This window comes from Myxine glutinosa, chromosome 7, assembly GCF_964187855.1.
Source record: "Myxine glutinosa chromosome 7, kmMyxGlut1.1, whole genome shotgun sequence".
Lineage (NCBI taxonomy): Eukaryota > Metazoa > Chordata > Myxini > Myxiniformes > Myxinidae > Myxine > Myxine glutinosa.
In genome coordinates this window covers 57,480,950-57,508,387 of record NC_136267.1, presented here as the reverse complement: position 1 = coordinate 57,508,387, position 27,438 = coordinate 57,480,950, and the positions used below count along the sequence as shown (strand labels likewise).

Genomic DNA, 27,438 nt, shown 5'->3' with positions numbered 1-27,438 from the left:
AAATGTTTGTTCTGTTGAACGGAATAAATGTTGTTTATTTGTGTGGGAGTGTATTTATGTGTATTTTTGTGTATTTTGGATATATTTTTCACGACTAATTCCAGTTAACATCCTGCACAATTTGCTCGTTTGCTGGCCGAGTCGAAATTGCGTTGAGTTTCTATGGCATGCGCCATTAAAAGCGCTGTGTAATGGTTGAGCTCCCTTTATTTCGTTTTGGTCATGCGGATGAGCAAACAAAGTGACAAATGCTGCGACTGGAGCAGTAAAAGCGATGTTTTTTAAATGGAAACGATTTAATGAGGAATTAAAAGTGGGAGGGGGCAACACCACGCATACCTCTTTTAAGGTGTGTATAAACCCTGGAATAAACGTGGGAGGGGGCAACACCACGCATACCTCTTTTAAGGTGTGTATAAACCCTGGAATATTTCAGCAATCAATACAATGCTGAAACTATGTAAGTAATTTAATAAGTAATTTAATAAGTAATTTAATGAGTAATTTAATGAGTAATTTAATGAGTAATTTAATGAGTAATTTAATGAGTAATTTAATGAGTAATTTAATGAGTAATTTAATGAGTAATTTAATGAGTAATTTAATGAGTAATTTAATGAGTAATTTAATAAGTAATTTAATGAGTAATTTAATGAGTAATTTAATGAGTAATTTAATGAGTAATTTAATGAGTAATTTAATAAGTAATTTAATGAGGAATTTAATGAGGAATTAAAAGTGGGAGGGGGCAACACCACGCATACCTCTTTTAAGGTGTGTATAAACCCTGGAATAAACGTGGGAGGGGGCAACACCACGCATACCTCTTTTGAGGTGTGTATAAACCCTGGAATATTTCAGCAATCAATACGATGCTGAAATGATGTAATTTATTGTGTAATATGGTCGACCTTGGGTTTGCTTGGGTTTGTTGTTTATTTTTGTGGGTGTCTATTTTTGAGTATTTTGGATATATTTTCACGACTAATTCCAGTTAACATCCTGCAAAATTTGCTCGTTTTCTGGCCGAGTCGAAATTGCGTTGAGTTTCTATGGCATGCGCCATTAAAAGCGCTGTGTAATGGTTGAGCTCCCTTTATTTCGTTTTGGTCATGCGGACGAGCAGACAAAATGACGAATGCTGCGGCTGGAGCAGTGGAAGCGATTTTTGAATTGTTCAATGATTATTCGATATTGTTATGACTTATTGTCAATAGGTATACTAAGTGGCCATGAGGTAGCCTGTTGCTATGTACAGTTTTATTCTATTGTTGATTATACCACATAGCTGTGGTGATAAAGGAAATGTTCGTTTTAAATAGATGATTATGATAGGACCATGACTATAAAATCATGATGATTATTATGAATGATATCATAGGGTTCAAATGCAGAATGCTGCATGAACTTGGGAAAGAACTTTCAAGCCCTATGGGATAAATTGGGTATTACAAGCGATGGAGTTTCAAAATTTAGCATGATTGAAGAAATTTTACAGTCTTATTTCAGGAGTTTTACGAAATTTATATTGCCAAGAGATTTTGGATACTATTAAAAGAAAAATGATGAGATATTTTTCCCAATGAACTTTAATATCTGCCATCCATTTTGGCTGTCTCACGAATGAAGGATGAGTTGCCTTTAGTGGTTGCAAAGAAAATTTGTGGAGACCAGGCAAAATGGGGAAATATGTCAGATATGACCCTAGGACAGGACGGTGATTCATCAATTAACATGAGGTACGAACCAGAGGTGACGGTCAATGGATGGACCTGTCCTGACATCATTGGGGAAAGGGCTTATGCAAGGAGTCATCCAGAATGATTAATTTAATTTATTGATGAATATTGATGAATTAATTGAGATTGAATCTAATTGATTGAATTTAATAGAATAAATTTAACTGAATAAATTGAATTGAATATATTGATTGTTTGATTGATGAAAATGCGGTCTCAAGAAAGAAGCTTTGATATCTTTGCGTGATATTAACAATGTGGAGACAACCTGGGAATATTGAGCAAGGTGGTGAGTTTATATACAGATATATATGTGCGGTTACCATTGTGTGATTTCCCCGTCAACAGAGCGGACACCTGAGGATTCACCCATTTCATACTGACCCTCCGGCTCATCTGCAAATACTGATCTGTGAGATTGGATTGTGCAAAAGCCACGGCTGAGGGAGATTCTCTGGAAATCACCGTGCGAACAGGTGGAGAGACCCTTCCTGGAGGTACGAGTGAAGCTTTAGAGGAACAAACTACAACACATCCAACGCTACTTTGATAAAAGGCAGAATGGGAAATGGAGCCTGCAAGAATACACAAGGACAACCAGAGATTCCACAAAAAGGTACTTGTACACATCATATGTACGACCGTTATGGTGCAGAAGCTATAAGGCAGGTCGAGAATTGGTATTTGTGGACAAAGGGACATGATGAGGAGTTTCCAAGAGATGGTACATTTGAGCGAAGTCGATTGGAAAGATTGGAACAAAGATTGAAAGCCAGGAAGAGACAGAATCTAACGGTAGACTGGCTTGCATTCCATCTTTGGGATGGTGAATCCAGACAACGGGAACAGCAAGAACGGATAACGGAACTAGAACTTAAAATAAAAAGGATACAGGATACAGTGGAGGAGACAAATGCACAACTGCCCTCGAAATTAGGAATGAAAGTCACAGTTGTCCCATCTGATTTCCAGTTGTCTCCCCAAAAAGGACGGTACAGAGAATTTTTTCGTGTTTCAGGAGACAACGAGAGATTGCAGTGGCAACTCAGGGATGTAGAGATGCAGCCCAGCAATACAAATGCACAGGTGCACAGATCAGACAACGACAGAAACCGGTGTTTCAAGTGTGGACGGATGGGACATTGGAAAAGAGGATGTCCGTATACCAAAAGGAAGACAAGTTAATAGGGTAAACCAAGATCAAGGGTACCAGTGCTGACCGATACCTCAGACAATGATTAGGCCTTCATTGCTGCAAATCCCAAATGATGATTGGCCTCAACAGATTCGATTACTGGACAAACATGAATAACTGTCGATGATTCTTGGGTCTGAAAAGTTTTCGGAGCAAGAATTATTCATTCTTTCTTTTGCTTATAAACAAATTAGTAATAATTGACCAAATGCCGAAATTGGATCTTTTATGTTGGGCACACAATTTTAAATTTACAAAGTTGGAACAATTGCTTTGCAAATTTTTGAAACTAAGTGACAAGAGTCACATGATGATCAGGTGGGAATTTCGGACTAGTGTTCCGCATGATTGATAGGTCAGTGGTCGACTGACATGCAAATGGATGTGTAGTCAAATTAGGATAAATTATGGTGGGAACTGAAAGGGTAATTTCAATGTGACATTATAGGGGTTTTTCTAAGAATAAACTTTTTGGTCTATTTGTGTATTAGCATTTATAAAATTGAAGGACAAATTTTATGAAATTAAAATAAAATTGACACCCATCTTGATCTGTAAATAATGGTTCCAACGCAAACAAATATGCATAATGCATGTGTGTGTGTGTTTTTGTGTATCAATCTTACAAGATTGTTGACACCGACAGTGTGCCTGTCTGGAAATGGATAGTTATATGTGGATGGGATTGGGATATGTGGATGGGATTGAATATCCAGAGAATCCGTAAAATATAATAGAAATATAATTTGATTATGAACATTATCTCTTTTGTCAAGGGAAATGGAATATAAAAATTTGATGTGCTGGGTTATGAGCAGCCATTAATTAATAGTAAAATTGTGAGTAATTTTGGGATTCCATTTTTTGATAGAATGTATATGAGAATAACATCTATTTATGGATATGAGCTTCATAAAAGGAAATGAGGAAGTACAAAATCATCCAAATTTGGGAGAGGTCTTACACTGACTTCCCAGAATACTCTGCTCATGGATTTTATATATATAAACTTGAATTTTATCAGCATATAAATTGTGCTGTATGTATGGATGTGTTTTAGGCATAGATGATATGGGAAAATAGTAAAGAAAATTTTGCTGGTTTGAACTATTGTGGGTTTTCAGTTCTGGAGTTTAAACAAAGTCACTGGTTAACAGATGAGAAAGGATAGTAAATAAATTATTCTCTGCTGGGCAAATTAAGTACGATATTACTAAGACTTATGAGAGCTATTGTTCCGCCTTACAGCAGTGGAAAATTATTGGGAAAAATTAGATCCAACATAATGAATCTATAAAAGAATGTGATAGGGATAATATCCTCAATTTGTACTAATTATTTGATTGTGGGTAAAGGAATTAAGTCATCGTAGTGGATTGTTAACAGCAGCCTGAAAATGTCCTGAGAGTGTGCATCCATGTAATCAGAAATCCCAGATGTGTTTTTTACAAACAACATTTTGGTAGAGGTCTTGTGTGGAACACTTCCTTGGTAGATAAAAAACGGTACTGCATGCTGGCAGCCACTTTTGCGGCCAGTTAGGCCAAACAAATTGAGAGGAAATTGTAGTTAAATACGTAAGTTACACATGGCTATTTGTAAAAAAGGAAATTTGTTGAGATGGGAAACATTTTTTCGAAGGTTTATTAAGGTGTTATAATATGACATGTGGCAAGGCAAACTATTGGATGGGAAAATTAGATCTGGCTATAGAATAAATTTATTGACCCCTTGAAGTTAATTCTTCGAATCATTGTTTCACTGGCATTTTTTGTTCAAATTGGAAATAGTTTGGTAGAGCTTTGGTTAAAACCTTTGGTTGCGGTATCTTGGAACGAAATGATAAACCATAGGAGATTGATAAGAATAGAAAAAAAGATGGACCCAAAATAGAAAGTTGGATTCATGCCCCTCATTGCAAACAAGCACATGGGGCTAAGGTGGACGATCCCACAGAAAATGAGGCTGCACCTAGCAGCCCAGCAGAACATTCAGTGGTAGATAAATGATAGTCGTGATTTACAGTCATTTGAATTACATTTTAACACCCCTTGCATTGATAAACATTACATTTTCAACATGTGATAGTCCTACTTGGAATAGTGACATTTATTTGCCTACATGACATACAATTACCTGCTGATATTAATACAGCATGAGTGAAAAAAAAAAAAAATGTATCACAACTACACTCATGATCAGGGGATTGAGTTCAACCCCGGGAGATAGGGGGATCAGGGTAAGACAAATAATCTGATTATGTTACATATTAAGGGATTTTCTTTATTTACCTTTTAGGAAGCTTGTTAGTTTGGTATATAATGTTAAATGTCATCGACATATAACTATGTCATAGATATGAATATATACAAGGAGTAGCAGACTTGTTTGTTGGTTTAGTAGTTATATTGGCAATTGTTTTAGTGGTGGCTTGCTTGAAAGCCTTAGTGACGGTGTGTTTGAATAAGGTAACCAACAACACGATGATAACGCATGAAGTGACAAATGAGGAAAGAAATGTGGAACCAGAAAAGGAAGACTTTTATGGCGACATAAATACTGAGATTAAAAGATTAAATCAAGTGATGTTGCAAATGAATACAGTAGAATTAAGATAATGGCATAACGACAATGTTATGAGTTGTGTCAATTACAATATCAGTGAACTCATATCACCACGAGTGCCACACTGTTAAGGGAAAAAGAGGGAAAAGAAAAAGTGGAGAGGAATTATGGTAATAATACATTATGTTTAATTTGTTGGTTTGGGAAAATTGTTGTTGGGAATTAGGTATTCCCGTTTGTGATTGTAATCATATACAATTAATTTTCTTAGAGTAGTGCTAAAATACCTGCATGAGTTAATTTTTGAACTATATTAACCTGAAAGCAATTGTGGATGCTATTCTTAGTTTAGTAATAAAATACATACCTGATTGAATATTATTTGTGTGACGCATATAAATGAATATAACTTTTTGTGTTAAGGAAAAACAACAAATTGTTGAATGTGAAACTGTCGGAAGATATACATGATTATGCTGATTTCATGGTAAGATGCACCCTATCTGATCCAGTGTGTGCGGAAAGCAGATTCAGATGTGACTGAGCATAAAGATAAGACGAGATCACATTTTGGAGGGATTGCTAACGGAATTGGGAAGAAGTTCGAGAAAGAAAATTTGTGGCTAAAAAATGAAGTTAATCGTGGCATACACCCTCTTTCTCAAAGAATGATGAAGACATTCTCCCGTGTAACTTGGAGATGAATGCTTCCCTTCACCAAGGAAATTTATGTGACCATTTGCCTGGATCACACTGCAACATATGAAAGAAAGGCGATCACTTACTCTTGTTCGAAGACTTCGAACATTCACCACATCAGAAGTTGCAGGACAACGACATTTTACCTGCAACCTCTGTGAAATGCGGGGACATATGTTATTACTTCACCAACGTCCGGGGAACCAGCATGGAGCTGCAAAAACGGCTGTGCCCTTGTCACAACAGCTGTGCACGATTCTGCTGGTTGCTCCTGGTAAGGACCATGAATGACCTGAACACCATGGTCCCAACATCAGTGTGGATGCATCCGGCATCCCTGTTCCACATCTTGCTGGCCAATCAACGTCACACCAATACTTGCTGCCCACTCACAATGAGGGAGGAGGCAAGTCGACTACAACTGGGTGAAGGCCTTGTTCAAGGAATCATTATGGTTCACAGCAAAAAAGTGGCAAGAATGCTACATGGAGAGAAGGGTCAGTCTATGACTCCGCAGTGTTACCACAACAGCGAAATCCTACACGAAGTAGTGCAGGAGCTATGAAGACATTAGGAGAAAATGTTTCATACCTGGATTCAAACACAAGTGATCAGCCCTTCCTTTCAAACAAAGTCAACATTTGTGTGGAGGCAAACGTTTTTTGCCAGATGGTGCAGATGCTTTACAAAACTTGAAAATGAAGTGAAATTGTTGTATCTTGGTGATGGTGAAGTGTTGTTTTGAAAATATATTTGTGATGCAAATGCAATAGATTGAACAATATGGAAGGAGTCAATGACCAACGAAATGTTTTGTGATTCTTGCAGGATGACGGTGTATGCCTAAGGGAATTTGATTACCAAAGTGATTGATTATTTACTTATACTTGTAATGATGTTTACTTGTAGTGATTGATTGTTTACTTATATTGATGTTTAGATTAATGGTTAATATAAACAAAAACAAAAAGATGAGGGAATTGTGGAAGTGTAACTCAGTGTAACGTATTGATTGGCCCTGGTAACTCATTGATTAAATCTGGTAACGAAGCAGAATGTGCATGAACATGATAATCCCTTGAAACACCTGGTCAAGGCCCCAGGCTAGAGCACCCTCCTACTGTGTAAATGGAAATCACAGCAGGAGGGGAGCGAGTTGATGCCAGGACTTGGTGCAATACATGACCTCGGGGCATCAGCGGAAGAAGGATTAACGTTTCAGCGGACAGAGGATTAAGTCCAGTTTGTGGATATAAACTAGAGCAAACGTTGAGTAAAGTAGACTTGTCCTCAGAAGCCCTGCCCGACGGAACGATGGAATGAACGAGTACGGCGCTGCGGAAGAACATCAGCCGAACGAAAAGGACCATGGAAAAGAGTTAATCTCAGCCATTGAATAATGCGGTAGTTATTTGGTATTGGAATGAAAGTGAACAACCAGTTAACAAATAAAGTCATGACCTTTTGTAAAACCTGTTTCCGACCATTGGCGTCTTGAGTCTCACCCCTCACTTCCGCGACAGCAGGTACCAGGTAGGCTTGACAAGAAGGTAGTGACAACTACGAGGTCAAGCCAGGAAGCTCTAGACAAAGCTCTAGACAAGAGGGCAGGAAAGTTGCTGAAACTGTAGGGACAGAGGAAGCAAGCAGCAGAAATCCAGGTAGAAACAAACCAGGACCAGGTGAACAAGAGAAAATAAATAGGCTCACAGCAAGGGGCCAGGTAACCACAGGTAGGAAGGATGGAAGTGGTTTTTGAAATATTGAAAATTTAAGCATTACAGCTGTAGTTATTGAAGCTACAAGGACAGAGGACAATTAAGTAAGCAGTTAAGCAAGTAAATCAGCGGTTGATCAAGGATCCGGACCAGGATCCTGATCAACCAGGATCCGGACCAAGACCTCGCGGTAGGGGAGATAGTTACCATACCAAACCCCTACCCCCTAAGACCTGGGCTCTGTCCCCGGGCTTCAGGCAACACCCCCCCCCCCCGCCACACCCTTTCCACCCCAACCCACCCTGTCCACCCATCCCAAAATCCTTTTTTCCTTGAATGGAGTGAGACTAAATATGAATGAATGTGGATTGTTGCACAAGATGTTGAACAAGATTGTACAAGGGGATTTGTGTTCATTGTCATTGTGTGTGTGTTATTGAATGCGGATGTGTGTCCTTAACGTGTGTATCTGGCCAATTTATTTGTCTGTATGAAATATGCAAAGTAGATGGGTTTTCGATGTAAAGTTTTGCAACTTGGCTTGCCGTGTGGAAATCCATGCCGGGAATGTCGATTTTAGCGTCTATCCGAGGGACCAGGTGATGTTCGTTTGAGTCTGGATTTTCATTTGTTTGGGAGCGTTTGGGAGCGATTTGATATAAGATGGCATTTGCGAGATATGACGTTGAAAGCACGGGGCCTGGCATTCTGATGCGAGTCCCGTCAGGAGAGCACTCGGAGGAACGTTGATATGAAGCGGTTTCTTGGGGATGGTTACAAGATGGGCTGCCTTTGCCTTTCCAGCAGCAGTCGGGCAGCAATTTGGAATTTGTTGAATTAAAATTCAGGATACGGAATTTGCTCAGAGTGCCGGTGATAACCTGCCTGCTCTCAAAGGATGTGCCCCGCACGAAGGGAGGACCGTGAATGGTTGACAAAGGGTTCCCTGAATTGCCTGCAGGAATTATGCGATTAACGATTATATTGTGTATTGGCAACTCGTGTAATGTATGTGTGGATTGTATGAGTATATCCCCGAGGCAGCTCACCTCGAGGAGGATGTTACGTCACGTGGGAGGTCATTGATTGCATTTTGGGTTAGAGGGGAGAGCAAGTGCTCCGCATCTCAATTGAAGATCGTCGGCGGTGGCTTGTGTTGGTGGGAGTTTGCGGGTTTAATCCCCACCAAATGCGTCTGTCTGTAAACAAAACGGCTATAGGGTTTAACAATAATTGGTTTTGATATCAGTTGGAGGGATGTGCGAAAGGTGTGCACCAGGTAGAGAGGGTGCTGCATGGTAGAGCACGCCTCCCAAGAAAGGCTGTGGGATTTTGGCGGGAGTTCCTGGGCGGATTGTTTGCGGTTATTTGATTCATAGGGTGTTAGCATTTTGCAATGTGGAGCCTAAATGATGGTCGTTTATCTGTCCGGATGTGGAGTTCTTGCAGAGGCAAGATGTTGGCCGGACTTGTATTATTTGTAAGATGAAAGCGCTTGTTACCTCAGTCTGACGTTTGTTACCACACCTTTCTTCGTTTGAAGTTTGACCTTTGAAGTTTGTCTGACCTTTTATATTGTTGGTTAAAACTGAAATTATGTATGTAATTAGTGAACAGAAAATATTGATTTCTGAAATTTGTTGTTGTCGTTGTGGTTGACGTCTTATTAGGTGTTGCGGGGAACTCAGGAAATAAACAGACTTCCGGTGCTGACCGGAAGCGTCCGTTACAGTGTGCTTTGAATTTAATTTAATCGTGCTGAGTGCAGTGATGTATGATCGAGCTCTGGGGTTAGTCATGTTAAATGGAGGACATTTGAGAGGGTGCAAGGAGATGCAAGTAGCATGGTCCAAGTCGTGGTATCAAGAGGGTGTGTGCCCAGGTGTATTATGGGTTATTATAACTTGCCGATTATGGGGGCGCGCACCAAGTAGAGATCGGGCTGCATGGTGGAGCATGCATGCATGGAGCATGGAGCATGGTGGAGCACCTCGTGTGGTTGGAGGTTGCAATTGCGTGAAATGCAGTGAACATGCCCGACTTTGGCTTTGTGAGGCTCCAGATAGAAGTTGGCATATAGATACTGTGGATTAGACTGTGCCTTTCTGGAGAGGTGATGTCCTTGGCTGGGGCTTGTGATACACCTCTGTTATTTGTCTGTCTGTCTGTCTGATTGTAAGTCTGTGGTACGATGGAGGGCTAATTGAGTGCTCAGGTGTCATTGTATTAAACATCGGAATGCACCTTTCAGAGGACCACCAGCTGTTCCATGGAGGTAATGTGTGAAATATAGCATAAGCTATAGGTCATGGAAATATGGCAGTGTAAGCTCGCCGAGGAAGAGTTACCTGTAGTAGGGGACGTAGCAGATTGGTGGATTATAATGACGGGGGAGCGCAATAGTATAAGGGGTGACTGGGAAGCGCAAGTCTTAGAAGGGAGTAGTCAGCTTCGATGATGCAGTGTGTGGGAAGGAGGTGATGGAGCAGTGTATGAGTGAGTAATTGGGATCGTAAATGTGGGGTGCTTGGCGAGCTCACACCAGCTCACACAATGGGCTGCTTGGCGAGCCATTGAGGTGGATTGGATGTTTTATCGTTGTTGTCTTGGGAGTTCAGTTGACACTGGCCGCACATGTCTCGGAGTGCTCTAATCGGCACAGGGAATGACAATTGTAAGGACAATTGCTTCATTGAGTGAGTTAAATGTTTTGTTTTGTGGATTTGGGGACAAGCTAGCTTGATGGGACCCTGGGGTCTTCTGTGTGTCTATGCGTTTGTCTGTCTGTTACACTGGACTCTTGGATGGGTTTTCATGAGACGAATTTCAGACATAACAACAGTGAGAATCTATTTTGAGTGAAACACAGTGGGAGAGGAAAATTGGTGTGTGACCAGACACCAGAATTGACCAGAATTGGAATTGGAAAATTGACCAGACAGTAAGACATATGAGAACTATTTTATTTTCAATAAATAGACCAGGTTATTTTTATTATTTGTTTATTTGCGAAAAGAAATAAATAACAGTGGGAGGTTAATGGTGGTTTGTTGGTGGTAATTCTAATTGAAATTCTAGTTGAGACAATTAAAATGGGATATTGGGATATTGGGATCCATCGTAGATATTGGGCCAGATGCTGAAACAGGTGAATGTGATGCTAGGGGAGGAGTTAGAGAAAACTGGATCAAATTTAAAATCGGATATTGGATAAAATTGGATCCACTTGAAAGAAGTGGATTAGGAAATTGGTGACCAGGTGTTCCCAGGTGTTCGTGGAGCACTTCACCCACAAGAACGCCCTGGAAAAGGTGGACGGGACCATTCCAGGTATTGCCGACTACACCAACCGCTGTCTTTTGCGAGGGCAAGACCTCCTGGATCCACGCCACGCATTGTAAGTTGGCCCTACCCACACCCACGGTCACTGGAGTCCCACCTACCACACCCATCGTCACACAGGATGGGGCAGGAGCTGCACAGACATATAGGACTAATTACACTTGCACTGCTAGGATTATACCACCTCGCCAGCACAGCGCCCACCACCCCACCCCTCAAGTGGGTGGACATGGTGACATATGTTGAAGAATTAAATAAAAACCTAACCTCTAAGTCTCACGTCCATTATCAAAGCGTTACCTGGGGGCAGAAGATAAACGTACCATGTTGTCTAATACCGCCGAAGGACCCCCCGTGGATTTATATAATGTGGAGGGCTGTAAGGACAAATCCAAACGGAACGAAGTCAACACAAGTTGCCCTCTCTCGTCAGAGGCAAGTACAACGGGGAGGAAAGTTTGGCCGACAGCAAGTTCCGCCAGAGCAGGATTCAAATGGGGAAAAGGCTCGAACACTTTAACCACGCACGCTTTACTAGAAAGAAATACCACCCTGATATTGATATGTGAAGTTACGACCATACAATTATTGACTCCCCGGCCACCATGCGCCACACACATAGTGACACCACAGGCCCCAATAGTGGTAAGGAAGAGGGCAGAGGGAAACACGTCGGAAGGGATAGATGCCTCAATCACCCGGCTCAAGGCCGCTACCCAGGATCTAACGGATAATCGGAGGGGAAGGGAAGAAGCCAATAGTGTATGGTCCGGGATAGCGGCCTGGTTCCAAGGATGGACCGGAACCATTGTAAAGTGGTTGTTGACCGCACTGGCGGTGATAATCGGGGTGGTAATCTGGGGGGCACTAATGAAATCTTTAGTCCTCCTCTGTGTGAGAAAGTACTTTACAGGATGGAAAACGAAGAAACCGCCGACGACGACCATGGTCTTGATTACAGAGGCCGTCGACCCGAACGAACCCTTCGACGAGGCAGATGTGACCGGCGCTTCAGAAGACTGTGCTGATTTGTTTGATGATTGTGATAATTTTGTTGTAAACCCCTTGCGAGAACTGGCTAATGCCTCTTATGTATTACAAGCTCACATCTGTACACCTCCTTCCGATCTAACAATGGATCTGATTGCGACGCTGGGTCTGGCAGTCAAGGGACCCGACATGGATATCCTGGACCCGCAAGCTGATCATGCGTCCATGGAAGACTTTGACATAAAGGAAGTCTCTCTCTTTACTTCGAATGTTTCGGATTTTAACGCTCTGTACCCTGACCAGGAACACGTGACACAAGATACTGACAATATTATGTATTCCCCAGAACAGCAGCACGTGCGAGGTCTCATGCGCATGATCGTTGATTAACTTCGAAGATCTGCAAGGACCGCGTCTGCGAAAGGTGGGGGGAGCCAGTTCCACAGGGGAGGTGGTGGGCCCTCTGGCGGAGCACATCCTCATCCGGACCAGACGCCTTCGTTGTGGATCCGAAACGTTAATGGACCTTCATGTTCTGAACCCTCAGGTTCCAAACACGCACCACACGACACGTCCCTCAAGTGCACGGGCGAGGCGCTATGGGTGCGTGGTATGCCCTTGGGAGACACCCTCATTATGTGGGGAACAGCTCCTTGATCGTAACAGAAGTTCACCAACAGATTGAGAATGGCGAGTCTTTATTAAATACCAATTATACAGATCTGGAGGAGACGGAGACGTCTACAGCACGAACCACCGTCATGCCAAGTCTGCCTTCCTGAAAATACATTGATTCACAGTTCATTTATATAGGGACACACTTTATCAGGGAATCTCCGAGAGGACAAAGAAACTGGCGAAAGTTCCTCCCACCATCATCCCCAGTGCGCCGAGCCCCCACCGTCATCCGTCCTTTCATCTTGGGGGAGTGAAGCACGCACCGTCAGGATCCGGACCAGATGTGGTTTCAAGGGTCCGAGGTGACAGAAAATATAACTCACCGAAGGGGGATTGCATTCTTGGTCCTGATAAGACCATAAAGTGAATGAGGTCGTTCTGATGAGTTCCAGGTGTTTAAATGTACCTTCAGTTCACATTTCTCATTTAAACTTAAATTCAAAGCATATTTATTGTAACTCAAGCGTCACTGTGATTATACAAAATATAGTTAATGTTTTGACAGTTTATCAAAAGGTTTTATGTCTACGATCCAAGCATCCTACGTAAAGTTACACATTCCACGCGCATATAATCCATTTTCCTGCCCGCGGCTTGAGGCGCCGTCTGCGGAGAAGGGAGAAAGTTTATGACTAGGCTTATCTAGCCTTCAAGGGGCACACGTATCCAACGAGGCCATCTGTTCAGCACGGATGAAGCGAGTATTTTCTCATTTTAAACTATAGCAAAGCGGCAACCTTTTATTAACCTTATGAAATAGCATTTTTAAACAGCATTTATAACATAACATATTAGTCAAACGACACCTATAACAGAGCGTTAAGCAGTAACAAATCTGCGACCTGACATCCCTTCCTCTTGTCTCGTCGAGACAAAGTATCTCAAGAGACAACATGCCGCATCGGGCTTTATTGAAAGACAATCGTGTAATGCGGGTATCTCCCAAGGGCATACCGTGCGCCCATAGCGCCTCGCCCGTGCATTTGGGGAACGTGTCGTGTGGTGCGTGCTTGGAACCTGAGGGCTCAGAACATGAAAGTCCATTAACGTTTCGGATCCACAACGAAGGCGTCTGGTCCAGATGAGGTTCTGCCCCGCCAGAGGGCCAGCAACCTCCCCTGTGGAACTTGCTCCCCCCACCCTTTGCAGACACGGTCCTTGCAGATCTTCGAAGTTAATCAACGATCATGCCCATGAGATCTCTCACGTGCTGCTGTTCTGGGGAATACATAATGTCGTCAGTATCTTGTGTCTCATTTTCCTGGTCAGGGTACAGAGCGTTAAAATCCGATTCACTTGAAGCATTTGAACTTAAAACTTTTGAAGCAAAGAGAGGGACTTCCTTTATGTCAAAGTCTCCCATGGACGCCTGGTCGGCTTGCGGGTCTAGGATATCCACGTCGGGTCCCTTGACTGCCAGACCCAGCGTCGTAATCAGATCCATAGTTGGGTCGGAAGGGGGTGTACAGCTGTCAGCTTGTAATACATAAGAGGCGTTAGCCAGTACACGCAAGGGGTTTACAGCACAAGTATCACAGTCATCACAAACATCGATACAGGCAGCAGCCAGTTCCCACATGGGATTTTCAACACAAGTATCACAGTTATCACAAAAATCAATGCAATTTTCTGAAGCGCCGGTCACATCTGCCTTGTTGAAGGACCCATTCAGGTCGACGGCCTCTGTGGTCAGAACCATAGTCGTTGTCGGCGGCTTCTTCACTTTCCATCCTGTAAAATACTTTCTCATACAGAGGAGGACTAAAGATTTCATTAGTGCCCCCCAAATTACTACCCCGATTATCACGGCCAGTGCGGTCAATAACCACTTCACTATAGTGCCCGTCCATCCCCGGAACCAGTCAGTGAGCCAGCTAAATTTATAAGAGTTCTCGCGCGCGATCCGATCGATCGTCAGGGCGTGGCTAGTTTCCCTTAGTCTCACTATTGCGGCTGACACTCCTTCGGATGGATCAGGTATGTAAGTGCAACATTTTCCCTCTATTATTCCGCATACCCCTCCTTTCTCTGCCAGGAGCATGTCCAAAGCCACCCGATTCTGCATCACCATTGTACGCATGTGAATTACCGTGTCCAATAGTATGTCATGAGCCGTAGCGGTGTCGTTTGCCACCTTTTCTAGGGCCAAAGCCAATTTATCTATCCGGAAGCTGTTCATGGCTGTGCCCGCACCTGGGAAGAAGAAACCTAACACCTTTTCCCATAGGCTCCCGTGTAGTTTAGTGGTTCCATCTTTGTTCATGACTGACCTCTTATGTCGCCTGTCCAAGGACTTTGGGTCTAGCTCATCCAGTATCTCAACGTCAGGAAGGACTGAACCAAGATAACATGTGCCCCCCCAATTATTTGGTAAATAGGGGTAAGCCTTGTCGCCGCATATAAACATTGTCCCATGGGGTGGGACCAGGTGGGTGGATAAGCACTGGAGTCCCTTTATCACCCCATTAATCCTACTAACCCCCCTAGAGAATGTTATAGCCGTTATGTTGTGGTTGTGTTTATCTTGCAGTACTATTCGTAATGTAATCCCCGAGCTCCCTTGTCCCAGCTTCCCGGGGAGAGTGTAGGCGCATTCTGATTCTCCCATACGCAAGTGGCCGGAACCCTGGAGGCAGACCGTCCCTTTCTGTGGTTTGACCCAGACGGGGGCAGGCCTCTCGGCCACATGGGCAATCATTGACGGGCGATAATTAAATTGTCGATTGCAACTCTTGCCGTTGCCAACCCCTTCTCTTTCCAGCGTGGTGACTAAACATGGGGAATCGATAGGTTGTGAGCAAAGGTCGTTGAGGGACAAAGGTAGCACTATCATGTGTATTCCTGTGGTGCCTGCTTGGGGAAAGTGCATGCACGACCAGCAGTGTGTCCTATTTTGAATTGTTGCCACCTCCCTTGCCACTTTCCAATATGTCTTTTCACCCTTCTTTGGGGCCTTATCCTGGGGTTGCGGCGTGTGTATGTATTCGATGCATCGTATGTATTTCTTTTCACCACCGGCCGCGCCAGGGGTCCAGACGCTGCACCGGACCTGCATAGTCATGCCTTTCTCTAGGCGTGTGCGTGTTTGTAGCTTAAAATCAGGGGTTCCCCATTTGTATCCTGGTTGGGCCAAGGTCTTAATGCTAGCTTGCCCGTCTTCCCGGAACTCTCGTTGCTTTCGTAGTACAATGCCAACCCGTCCAGGCCCTGCCGACAGTGCTAGCCATCTTACGGTTACCCAATTTGTGTACAGGGTTTTCTGTTCGAAACATGGTAGTGATACTCTTTGTCCCCATGTTACGGTGAGGTGTCGGGTTCCGTTTTCGCATCTATTGGGATCGGAGCTTCCCCTAGCTGCTGTCGCTATCAATAGTATCGTACCTATGATTAGGCCCATCCTTACTGTGGTTGCTGTGGTGTAGTGTCTGGTGCTTGTATGGCCAACTTACAGTGCGTGGCGTGGATCCACGAGGTCTTGCCCTCGCAAAAGACTGCCGTTGGTGTAGTCAGCAACACCTGGACTGGTCCCTTCCACCTTGGTTCCAAGGCGTTCTTGCAGGTGAAGTGCTCCACGAACACCTGGTCATTTTCCTCTGGTGGAACACCTGGTCACCAATTTCCTAATCCACTTTTTCCAAGTGGATCCAATTTTATCCAATATTCAATTTTAAATTCAATCCAATTTTCTCTAATCCTTCTCTCAGCATCCCATTTGCCTGTTTCCTACATCAATAATAAATAAAATAATTATTCGATAATACGATAATAATAAATACGATAATAATAAAAATAAAAAATAAACGAAAATTATTTCAGCTAGAGTTTCAACTAGAATTACCACAAACAAACCACCATTAACCTCCATGAACCTCCCCCTATTATTTATTTATTTTCGCGAATAAACAAATAATAGAAATAACCTGGTCTAATTCCAATTCCAATTCTGGTCAGTTCTGGTGTCTGGTCACACACAATGTTTTTCTCGCCCACTGTGATTCGCTCAAAATAGATTGTCACTGCTGTTATGTCTGAAATTCGTCTCATGAAAACCCATTCAAGAGTCCGGTGTAACAGACAGACAAACACATAGACACGCTGAAGACCCCAGGGTACCCATCAAACTAGCTTGTCCGCAGATTCACAAAACTTGTAACTTACTCAATTTTTTCTTTTCAATTGTTATTCCAATTGTCATTCCCTGTGCAAATTAGAGCACTCTGGACTATGTCAACAACTGAACTTCCAAGACAACAACGATAACACACACCACCTGTCATTCACAGTAGACAACTGCATCTCCTTCCTTTCATTCATCCAAAGCAAAATTGATGACATCTACAACGGCTCAATCACCACAACCCACTCTATCCTGACAAACTGCATCACTGAAATAAAATCCTGGCTTCAGATCAACAACAACCAACAACGACCTCAACCACCCATAACTCTGCCCTCAACATTGATGGTTTCCCAGTATCCACCTTCCCTCACATCCGGAATCTTGGCATCATCATTGACCAAACCCTCTCCTTTGACAAATACACTAAACAGATCATAAAGACAGCCTTCTTTCACCTTAAAAACATCGCCCGTCTCCGTCCATCCCTCTCCTCCATGGCTGCAGAAACCCTCATCCATGCTTTCATCACCTCCGAATCCATCTCCACCGCCTCTTACACTTAAACAGATCATAATTACTCACTCATACACTGTTGCATCATCGAAGCTGACTACTCCCTTCTGAGACCTGCGCTTTCCGATGTTTAATCCACTAATCTGCCACGTCCTCCACTACCGGCAACTCTCCCTCGGCGAGCTTACACTGCCATATTTCCATTACCTACAGCTTATTTATGCTATATTTCACACCTTACCTCCATGGAACAATGACGCCTGAGCACTCAATTAGCCCTCCATAGTACCACAGACTTACAATCAGACCGACAGACAGACAAATAACAGAGGCGTGTCACCAGCCTCAGCACAGGACATCACCTCTCCAGACAGGCACAATATAATCCACAGTATCGAAATGCCAACTTCTACCTGGAGCCTCGCAAAGCCAAAATCGGGCATGTTCACCGCATTTCACGCAATTGCAACCTCCAACTACACGGGGTGTTGCACCCTGCTCCATGCTCCATGCATGCTCCAAGCTCCATCAAGCTCCATGCATGCTCCAAGCTCCATCAAGCTCCATGCATGCATGCTCCACCATGCAACCCGGTCTGTACTTGGTGCGCCCCCTATAATCAGCAAGTTATAATAACCACAATACACCTAGGCACCCACCTCTTGATACCACAACTTAATCCATGTTACTTGCATCTCTTCATCCTCCCAAATATCCTCCATTTAACATGACTATCCCCAGAGCTCGATCAAACACGTTACTGTACTCGGCCCGGTTAAATTAAATTCAAAGCATACTGTACCTGACGCTTCCGGTCGGCACCGGAAATCTGTTTATTTCTTGAGTCCCATGAATCACCTATTCAGACGTCAACGACAACCACAACAACAAAAAACAGAACTCGATATTCTCTGTTCACTAATTACGTACATGATTTCAGTTTTAATCAACAGTATATGTCCCGATATTCTCTGTTCACTAATTACGTACATACAGTATATGTCCCGATATTCTCCAGATTTAAGTTCTATATCCTGCCGTTAAAGCAACACCCAGTAGACTGACTCCACAAATAATACAGGTCCGGCGACATCCCCCCTGCAGGAACTCCACATCCGGACAGACAAATGACCATTATTGAGGCTCCACATCGCAAAATGCTAACACCCTACGAATCAAACAACCGTCACAATCCGCCCAGGAACTTCCGTGGGAGGCGTGCTTTACAATGCAGCATCCTCTCTACCTGGTGCACACCTTTCGCACATCCCTCCTTGTTCGCACACTTCATCAACACACCTCCTCGCGCCCACACAACTGCAACTCCTGCGCGCACACACAACTGCAGCCCCCAGTGCCCACCCAGAGTGCCCAATCTGCGACCCACAATCTTCTCGGGGCACACACCTCCTCCTTGAAATCCATGCCTCAGAAATATAACTCCACAGAACAGACAGCAATGAAATCAGGTACAGTACACAGCGAACCAGGAATGCAACCACAACCTCCGCTCTCCCTTCAGATCAAAGGTGTGTATTTCTTTCTCTGACCGCATTTCACACCATGACATAATTTCACACCAGCAAAACTGTAATCTTTCTCATTACGCGACCCATTGACTCCCAAGGTCACATCGGCCTCAGGGATATACTCATACAATCCACAAGTCACCAATACACAATATAATCGTTAATCGCATAATTCCTGCCATTAAATTCAAGAAACCCTTTGCCAACCATTCACGGACCTCTCACCGTGCGGGGCACATCCTTTTTGAGTAGGCAGGTTATCACCTGCACTCTGAGCAAACTCCGTATTCTAAATTCAACTTCTGAATTCAGTTGAATTGACTGAATTCTTCAATCTGCCATTGAATGAACTCTTCAATTCAAGTCAAACACAAATTTCGATTCAAATTCTGAATTTAGTTCAACAAATTCCAAATTTCTGCCCGACTGCCACTCGAAAGACAAAAGCAGCCCATCTTGTAACCATTTCCAAGAAACCGCTTCATATCAACGTTCCTCCGAGTGCTCTCCTGGCCCGATTTATATCAAATCGCTCCCAAACACTCCCAAACAAATGAAAATCCGGACTCAGTTAAGGACCTCACCTGGTCCCTCGGATAGACGCTAAAATCGACATTCCCAGCCTGGATTTCCCGCACGTCAAGCAGACCACTTACAAAGCTTCACACCGAAACCCTCTGCTTTGCATATGTCATACAGACAAATACATTGGCCAGATACACACGTCAATTAATATCCCAATATACATTCATTCCTCATTCGTATACCAGTGAGTCTCCCAGACTTCGCGCGAAAATCAGATCGACTCAAATCATGCCCCTCCTCCAGCCACTCCCATGTACAATCTTTGTTCATTCATATTACGTCTCTCATTCAAGGAAAAAGGATTTTTTCTTGGGACGGGTTGGACGGGGTGGGTTGAGGTGGAAAGGGAAGGCAGGGCGGGGGTGTTGGGGTGTTGCCTAGAGCCCCGGGACTGAGCTCAGGTCTTGGGGGGGGGGGGGCGGGGGGGGGGTGGTTTGCACGGCCCAATTCTGCGGCTGTGGAGGGGGCCCCTGCATGTTCCAGTTTTGGGGAGGGGGCCCTTGTGGGTTCCAAATTTGGGGAGGGGTCCCTTTTTTCCTGGACAAGCATTTGCAACATGTCGTCCTTCACATCGGCCTTCTTATCGTCGCCGTTGCCACATTGCTCGGCCGCTTCAACTAATTGGTCGGTTGGCATCAGTGCGGCTGGCATCAGTGCGGTGTATACCCCGGCCAACAATAGGTCGACAAGGGCATTCCAATCGGCGAGGGTCTGGGCCACGGTTTGGGCCGGGGTTGGTGCTACATTTGGCCAGCGTGCGTGTAATTTGGCCTGGTCCCACACCCGCGCGGGCAATACAGCCTTCCCCATGTGGCAGACGTCCCGCCAATCTGCGCCTGTATTTTGTATCCACAAACGCATAAATTCCGGTATCTGACCGGGCTGTTCAGCCAGCAAGGTTCTCACCCGCTCCTGCATAGACGCCAAATCTGATTCTCTCCAGGGTATCCTGATGTTAATGGGTGCCCCCCTGTTCAGTCCTATGGTTTTTAAGGGACACATCCCGATTGTAGGCTGTGGGTTCTCCGATTCCGTGAACCCTTCCAATGAGGGGTACAGTACTCCTAGCCTTTCTGGAGGCGCGAACCCGCTGTCCGCCCCACTAACTTCTTGTCCTCTAAATGGATTGCCCGGGCTAAGGTGAACCTGAGGGGCGGCTGGTCTAGTTTTCTGGGGGTCTAACCCCTGGGGAAACAGGGGCGGGGGTGGGAGAGGTGGCGCCTGTGGCCCGGGGACAGGGCTCAGGGCTTGGGGGGTAGAGGCATGGTAGCTACCTCCCCTATCGTGGGGTCTTGGTCTGGATCCTGGACCAGCGGCATCAACCGCTGATTTACTTGCTTAACTGCTTACTTAATTGTCCTCTGTCCTTGTAGCTTCAATAACTACAGTTGTAATGCTTAAATTTTCAATATTTCAAAAACCACTTCTGTCCTTCCTACCTGTGGTTACCTGGCCCCTTGCTGTGAGCCTATTTATTTTCTCTTGTTCACCTGGTCCTGGTTTGTTTCTATCTGGATTTCTGTTGCTTGCTTCCTCTGTCCCTACAGCTGCAGCAACTTTCCTGCCCTCTTGTCTAAAGCTTAGTCTCGAGCTTCCTGGCTTGACCTCGTAGTTGTCACTACCTTCTTGTCAAGCCTACCTGGTACCTGCGCATTTCCCTTTTCCTGGCCATGTTCCTTTGGCCCTCTACGTTAGCCACAGCCCTTCTTTCCCTGGCATGCAATGGCATACCCCATCTTGTCTCTGGGCTGTTCCTTCCTGGAAAGTTCTCGGTCACCGGCGCAACTTTATGGCTGTCCGACCTCACATTTCCCCCTCCTCCTTGCTAACTGTAACGTTATCCTTAGCGTTACCCGTTACCCTCTTAACGTTATCCTGGTGAATTTAACAAAGGCTCGTCATTCTAAGGCTTGAAAATTAGCCTTTACTTACAATTTCTGTTCGGAGAGCAGGCAGTGCAGGTGGCAAGGGAAACGGACTGTGCCCGTTCGAGGGAGGGAGGTTCGAATTTGGAAAAATAGCCCTCTGATATAAAACAATGCTCACCTTAAAACAAATCAGCGTGCTGGCGCCGGCCTCAGTCTGCCTCCCTCCGGTCGTTCAGGGTCCACCTCTCTTGTCCCTGCTCTGCTGCATCCGAGTCATGGCACCAAAATTGTGGGGAACAACTCCTTGATCGTAACAGAAGTTCACCAACAGATTGAGAATGGCGAGTCTTTATTAAATACCAATTATACAGATCTGGAGGAGACGGAGACGTCTACAGCACGAACCACCGTCATGCCAAGTCTGCCTTCCTGAAAATACATTGATTCACAGTTCATTTATATAGGGACACGCTTTATCAGGGAATCTCCGAGAGGACAAAGAAACTGGCGAAAGTTCCTCCCACCGTCATCCCCAGTGCGCCGAGCCCCCACCGTCATCCGTCCTTTCATCTTGGGGGAGTGAAGCACGCACCGTCAGGATCCGGACCAGATGTGGTTTCAAGGCTCCGAGGTGACAGAAAATATGAACATATGTCACCCACAGGGTGAACCGTATCTTGCCAAAATGTGAAAATTCCGTTTTTTCGTCATGACGTCATCAAATGACGTCATAGCGTCAAACTGTTTACAGATCTGGGAAGCACTCATCAAGGGCATTCATATGAGGTATTACTCGATATGGTACCTACGATTTCAAAATTTGACCTTGGGGTCAATAATTTTCGACCTCCAGCGCTAACCATGAACGTCAAGGCCGATCGCCACCAAAAACTAATCAGCTGAGCGCCGGACCATATACTAGATTCCCATGAAGTTTGGAGACGATCCGATCAAAGTTACTCAAAAAATTAGTGTTTCGTCGACCTCCATGATTGACCACAAAGTGACCTTGACCTTTGACCTTGACCTTCAAAATTTTGTGTGCTGAAGGGTATCTCTATAGGACTCTGATATGCGAAGTTACAGGAGTTTCCAATAATAACTGTGGTCTACAGAGTGATCTAAACGTGAAAAAAAAATGATTAACCACAAACAAAAAAACAAACAAACAAACATACAAGCTGACTAATACATCTTGCAAAAACTTCGTTTTGGCAAGATAATAACTCACCGAAGGGGGATTGCATTCTTGGTCCTGATAAGACCATAAAGTGAATGAGGTCGTTCTGATGAGTTCCAGGTGTTTAAATGTACCTTCAGTTCACATTTCTCATTTAAACTTAAATTCAAAGCATATTTATTGTAACTCAAGCGTCACTGTGATTATACAAAATATAGTTAATGTTTTGACAGTTTATCAAAAGGTTTTATGTCTACGATCCAAGCATCCTACGTAAAGTTACACATTCCACGCGCATATAATCCATTTTCCTGCCCGCGGCTTGAGGCGCCGTCTGCGGAGAAGGGAGAAAGTTTATGACTAGGCTTATTAGTCTAGTAGGAAGACTAGGTCCCCCTGCACCCCCCGGAGATATACTTCTAATCAGTGTTTCTAGATTGGAAACAATGTGTAGAAAATGACTAGCTATGGCCCCAAGCTGAAAAAATGTCCCACATACCATTTTTATGCAAATTACTGCTGCCATTATCAAAAAAAGACTAGGTCCCCCTGCACCCCCCCGGAGATATACTTCTAACCAGTGTTTCTAGATTGGAAAAAATGTGTAGAAAATGACTAGCTATGGCCCCAAGCTGAAACAATGTCCCACATACCATTTTTATGCAAATTACTGCTGCCATTATCAAAAAAACGATTTTTGACATATCTCAGCCAATATTGCAGATAATTGAAAAATGAAGGTGTCTAGACCCATGTTTTGAAGGGCATAGATCATGATAGAACTATTCATAACATGATTACATGTGTCTATGGTATACTAGTATGCTAATTAGTGCTTTATTTACAAAATAATCACAGTTTTACGAAATAATAGACTCATATTAAGGTCCGTCTACACAGACGTTAACACAAAGTTTTATTTTTCTAAATACCCTGTGAAATTCACCGAATGCCCTGTGAAACCTGGGATTCTTCTCCAGCTTTTTCAAGGGCCCGACTTTTCCCTTCCCTTTGAAGGCACTGGTGCAGTCTTCTCCGCTGAACACATAGTACCCCAGGAGAGTGGCACAGTAGTCCTCTCCCAGGGATTCTGCCAGCTCAGAGACGTTGACAAGTTGGCGATGCTTCCCTGACCCTGTATCCAGGTACACCGTCAGCTTGATGTTGTGGGCATGGTGGAGCAGGATCAGGAGGATGTCTGTGTCCGGTGTTCTGACTACAGCGTTCTTGTATCCGATGGTAGCAGCATGATGGAGGTACAGAACCACCCTGGTATCAGTCTCTTCCTGGTTGCTGTAGATCGTGGGGAGTTCACGTACCTCGACCTGAAACACAAAAAGGCACCGCATTTCAATCACCAGTCACTGCCAGTTTCAGTATATCTCCGGGGGGTGCAGGGGGACCTAGTCTTTTTTTGATAATGGCAGCAGTAATTTGCATAAAAATGGTATGTGGGACATTTTTTCAGCTTGGGGCCATAGCTAGTCATTTTCTACACATTTTTTCCAATCTATAAACACTGATTAGAAGTATATCTCCGGGGGGTGCAGGGGGACCTAGTCTTTTTTTGATAATGGCAGCAGTAATTTGCATAAAAATGGTATGTGGGACATTTTGTCAGCTTGGGGCCATAGCTAGTCATTTTCTACACATTTGTTCCAATCTAGAAACACTGATTAGAAGTATATCTCCGGGGGGTGCAGGGGGACCTAGTCTTTTTTTGATAATGGCAGCAGTAATTTGCATAAAAATGGTATGTGGGACATTATTTCAGCTTGGGGCCATAGCTAGTCATTTTCTACACATTTTTTCCAATCTAGAAACACTGATTAGAAGTATATCTCCGGGGGGTGCAGGGGGACCTAGTCTTCCTACTAGACTATATCTAGCCTTCAAGGGGCACACGTATCCAACGAGGCCATCTGTTCAGCACGGATGAAGCGAGTATTTTCTCATTTTAAACTACTAGGGCATTGCCCGTACTATATCTATATCTAAAATTATATCCCCCCCCTCTATTTACATGAAATGGTTTGGTCCAAAGCGAACGGCTTCCGGAGTTTGGTAAAGAAATCGCCATCGCGTGCACAAACGCGCAGGAAAGCGAATGAATCGCAAATTCGTTTTTATTAGTTTTAAAACATAGTTTAACGCCAACATAGTTTGCAAACGTGAAATAAATGAATACGCTCTCAAATGTGCCATCCGAGGCAGAGTGTGTCCGCCACGTTCGGCACACGCGATAGTTCGCTGCTCTCTGATTGGTTGAATCGTTTTTTGGACATAGCTCGGTAAGTAATTGTCCGATTAATATGAAACCTTGAAAAGGCACATCCTCGGGTCCCCAGCAATATACCTGGCAAGTTAAAAGTATATCGGACCCGTGGTTGTCGAGAAACAGCGGTCACAGACAAACAAACGTACAAACGTACAAACGTACAAACGTACAAACAGAGATTACTGGAATTATAGATAGATAGCAAAGCGGCAACCTTTTATTAACCTTATGAAATAGCATTTTTAAACAGCATTTATAACATAACATATTAGTCAAACGACACCTATAACAGAGCGTTAAGCAGTAACAAATCTGCGACCTGACAATTACACAATCCTCTTTCAATAAAGCCCGATGAGGCACGTTGTCTCTTGAGATACTTTGTCTAGACGAGACAAGAGGAGGGTTAATGTCAGTGATGAGTTTGTTGTTGTACAAACCCTGTTATAAACACCATATAAACTGTTGTTGTAGTTAATAAAGGAAGTTTTGCTTCGCCATTATATATTTTAAAATGAGAAATACATGCTTCCCCTCGCAGGCCAAATGGGCCTGTTGTAAATCTCTCCTTCGGTTTGGAAGCTGCGTTACGAGCCGCGGGCAGAAATGCGGACAATGTGTGAAATGTAGATCTCTATGCCTAGGATACATGAGTTTGTATACACAGATCTTTTCTTTGGTAGATTCTTATAATCATAAATTGTATTTCGTGTGGCAGAATGTTTGACGTTTACTGATCTGACTTAAATCTAAATTGAGAATGCTCACTGAAAGTGGATCCAAAGGGTGAATCTAACGGCCTGGGACTCCTCATGCATTCTTTATGGTTCCTTTGTAAAACAAAGTCTGGGACTCTTCAAACGGCCTCCTGCACATTCACGACCCTACCGGAACCAGGAATGCAAACTCCCTCCAGTGAATTACACCTCTTGTCACCCTGGAGTTTTGAAAAGACATCTGGCCGCGAGATAACAGCATTTGCTTCACTCCCCTGAGGCAACAGGACGGATGTCGGTGGGGGACCTGGCCCAGTGAAGGACGTCGGTGGGGGGAATTAGCCCATTTTGGGGATGCCAGTGGGAGGACCATTGGTCCAGTTTCCTTTGTTCTTGCTCAGTTTCAGCGGAGATTTTCTGATTAGGTATTCGTATATAAACCGGACTCGAATCCGCTCGCTCAGTAGGAGGGCTGGCATGGCACGCTGTCTGTACGTGCTGTGTATTGCGGTCCTGCTCCACAGCTGTGAACTTGGTGAATTAATAAACACTTGTCAAACCTTCCTTTGTGGTGAATACCTGAGTTTCCAGGTGACTACCTGAGTCCCCTCCCGACACATGTACCGGTACCATGAAGTGATATTTCGTGGCGAGGAATTCTAGTCAAATATGTATGAATGTTATGGCAATAGCTGCTGATAGATACATGTATGGCAACCGGACATTATTCTTAAAAGCGGAAGTTTTGGTCCACCATTGTTATATGTGTCAGCAAATATTAAAAGTAAACAGAACTCAATGTGATATAGGTTTCTTTATTTTCTGTATTTGAATCGTATCAGTGCGTACAATCCGTACATACGAAGGTTTACTAGTTTAGAAATCATAACATGATTCATCATATATGTCCGATGAAGTATATTTAAGAAAAAAACATATTGTGCGTTGAATAATCCATTAAAATTTCACTCTGGAAAAAACAAAACAAAAAAAACCCTCCTCCCTTCCCACTTTTTTTTGAAAAAAAGTGATGATAAACAGGAAATTTTTTAAACCAGCCTAAAGGTAATATGTCAAAACTATAAACACAAGGGACCATCCATCAACCAAGGATTCGAGCATCATTTAAATGTACGTATTAAGTGAACATCCACAAACCTTTTGCGTTGGAATGAACTTACGGACATCCCCTTTCGTCTGTTGATGGGAATTAATTAATTTTTTCCAATGTGACGGCTCGCAATGGACAACGTGGGAACATCCAAGTTTACGTAATCCTCCATAAAGCAGCGTGCTCTCACATGCATCACCCATGTCTAGTACTAGTAGTAGTAGTAGTGGTATCGGAGCAGAAGGGAAGTTGTTTTTGATCGCTTGGAATCTACAAATACAAACAAAGCATCGAGTTCACCATCCAACAGCTCCAAATACTTGCTCGCAACCTGGAGAGCAATCTGGTATTTCATACAACTTGAGCCAGACGCTTGTTGTTCAATCTGTGACGCCATAAACACAGACACAGGAATCACCTTCCTCGGGTCGCCGGGCATAAAGTCCGATCGGTTTGACGCTTCAGCAGAGTAGTTCGCAGCAGTGCTTTCGTCATTTGTTTACTGGAGCTGACCTTCCACATTGCAGAGAATAAATTATAGATGTTTAGCGTTGGTTATTACTGCACAATATAGACATGTGATTATGGTGTTTGGAAAGAAAATATAAGCAG

General features: G+C 43.8%; 2 protein-coding genes and 1 long non-coding RNA gene across 10 annotated transcripts in view; 1 reads left to right on the top strand and 2 right to left on the bottom strand.

Annotated features, from left to right (window-relative positions):
- Positions 1-27,438, top strand: part of LOC144888143 (uncharacterized) — a 1,118,715-nt gene that overhangs the window by 617,526 nt on the left and 473,751 nt on the right. The gene's annotated exons all lie outside the window — the stretch shown is intronic.
- The window catches only part of LOC144892862 (uncharacterized), a 473,149-nt gene that overhangs the window by 325,129 nt on the left and 120,582 nt on the right, over positions 1-27,438 (bottom strand). The gene's annotated exons all lie outside the window — the stretch shown is intronic.
- Positions 12,930-27,274, bottom strand: LOC144892950 (uncharacterized). The gene is made up of 3 exons (XR_013624087.1): positions 26,874-27,274; positions 18,362-18,417; positions 12,930-16,505 (listed from the first exon to the last, which is right to left on the bottom strand). It is a non-coding gene; the product is annotated as an uncharacterized LOC144892950 (long non-coding RNA).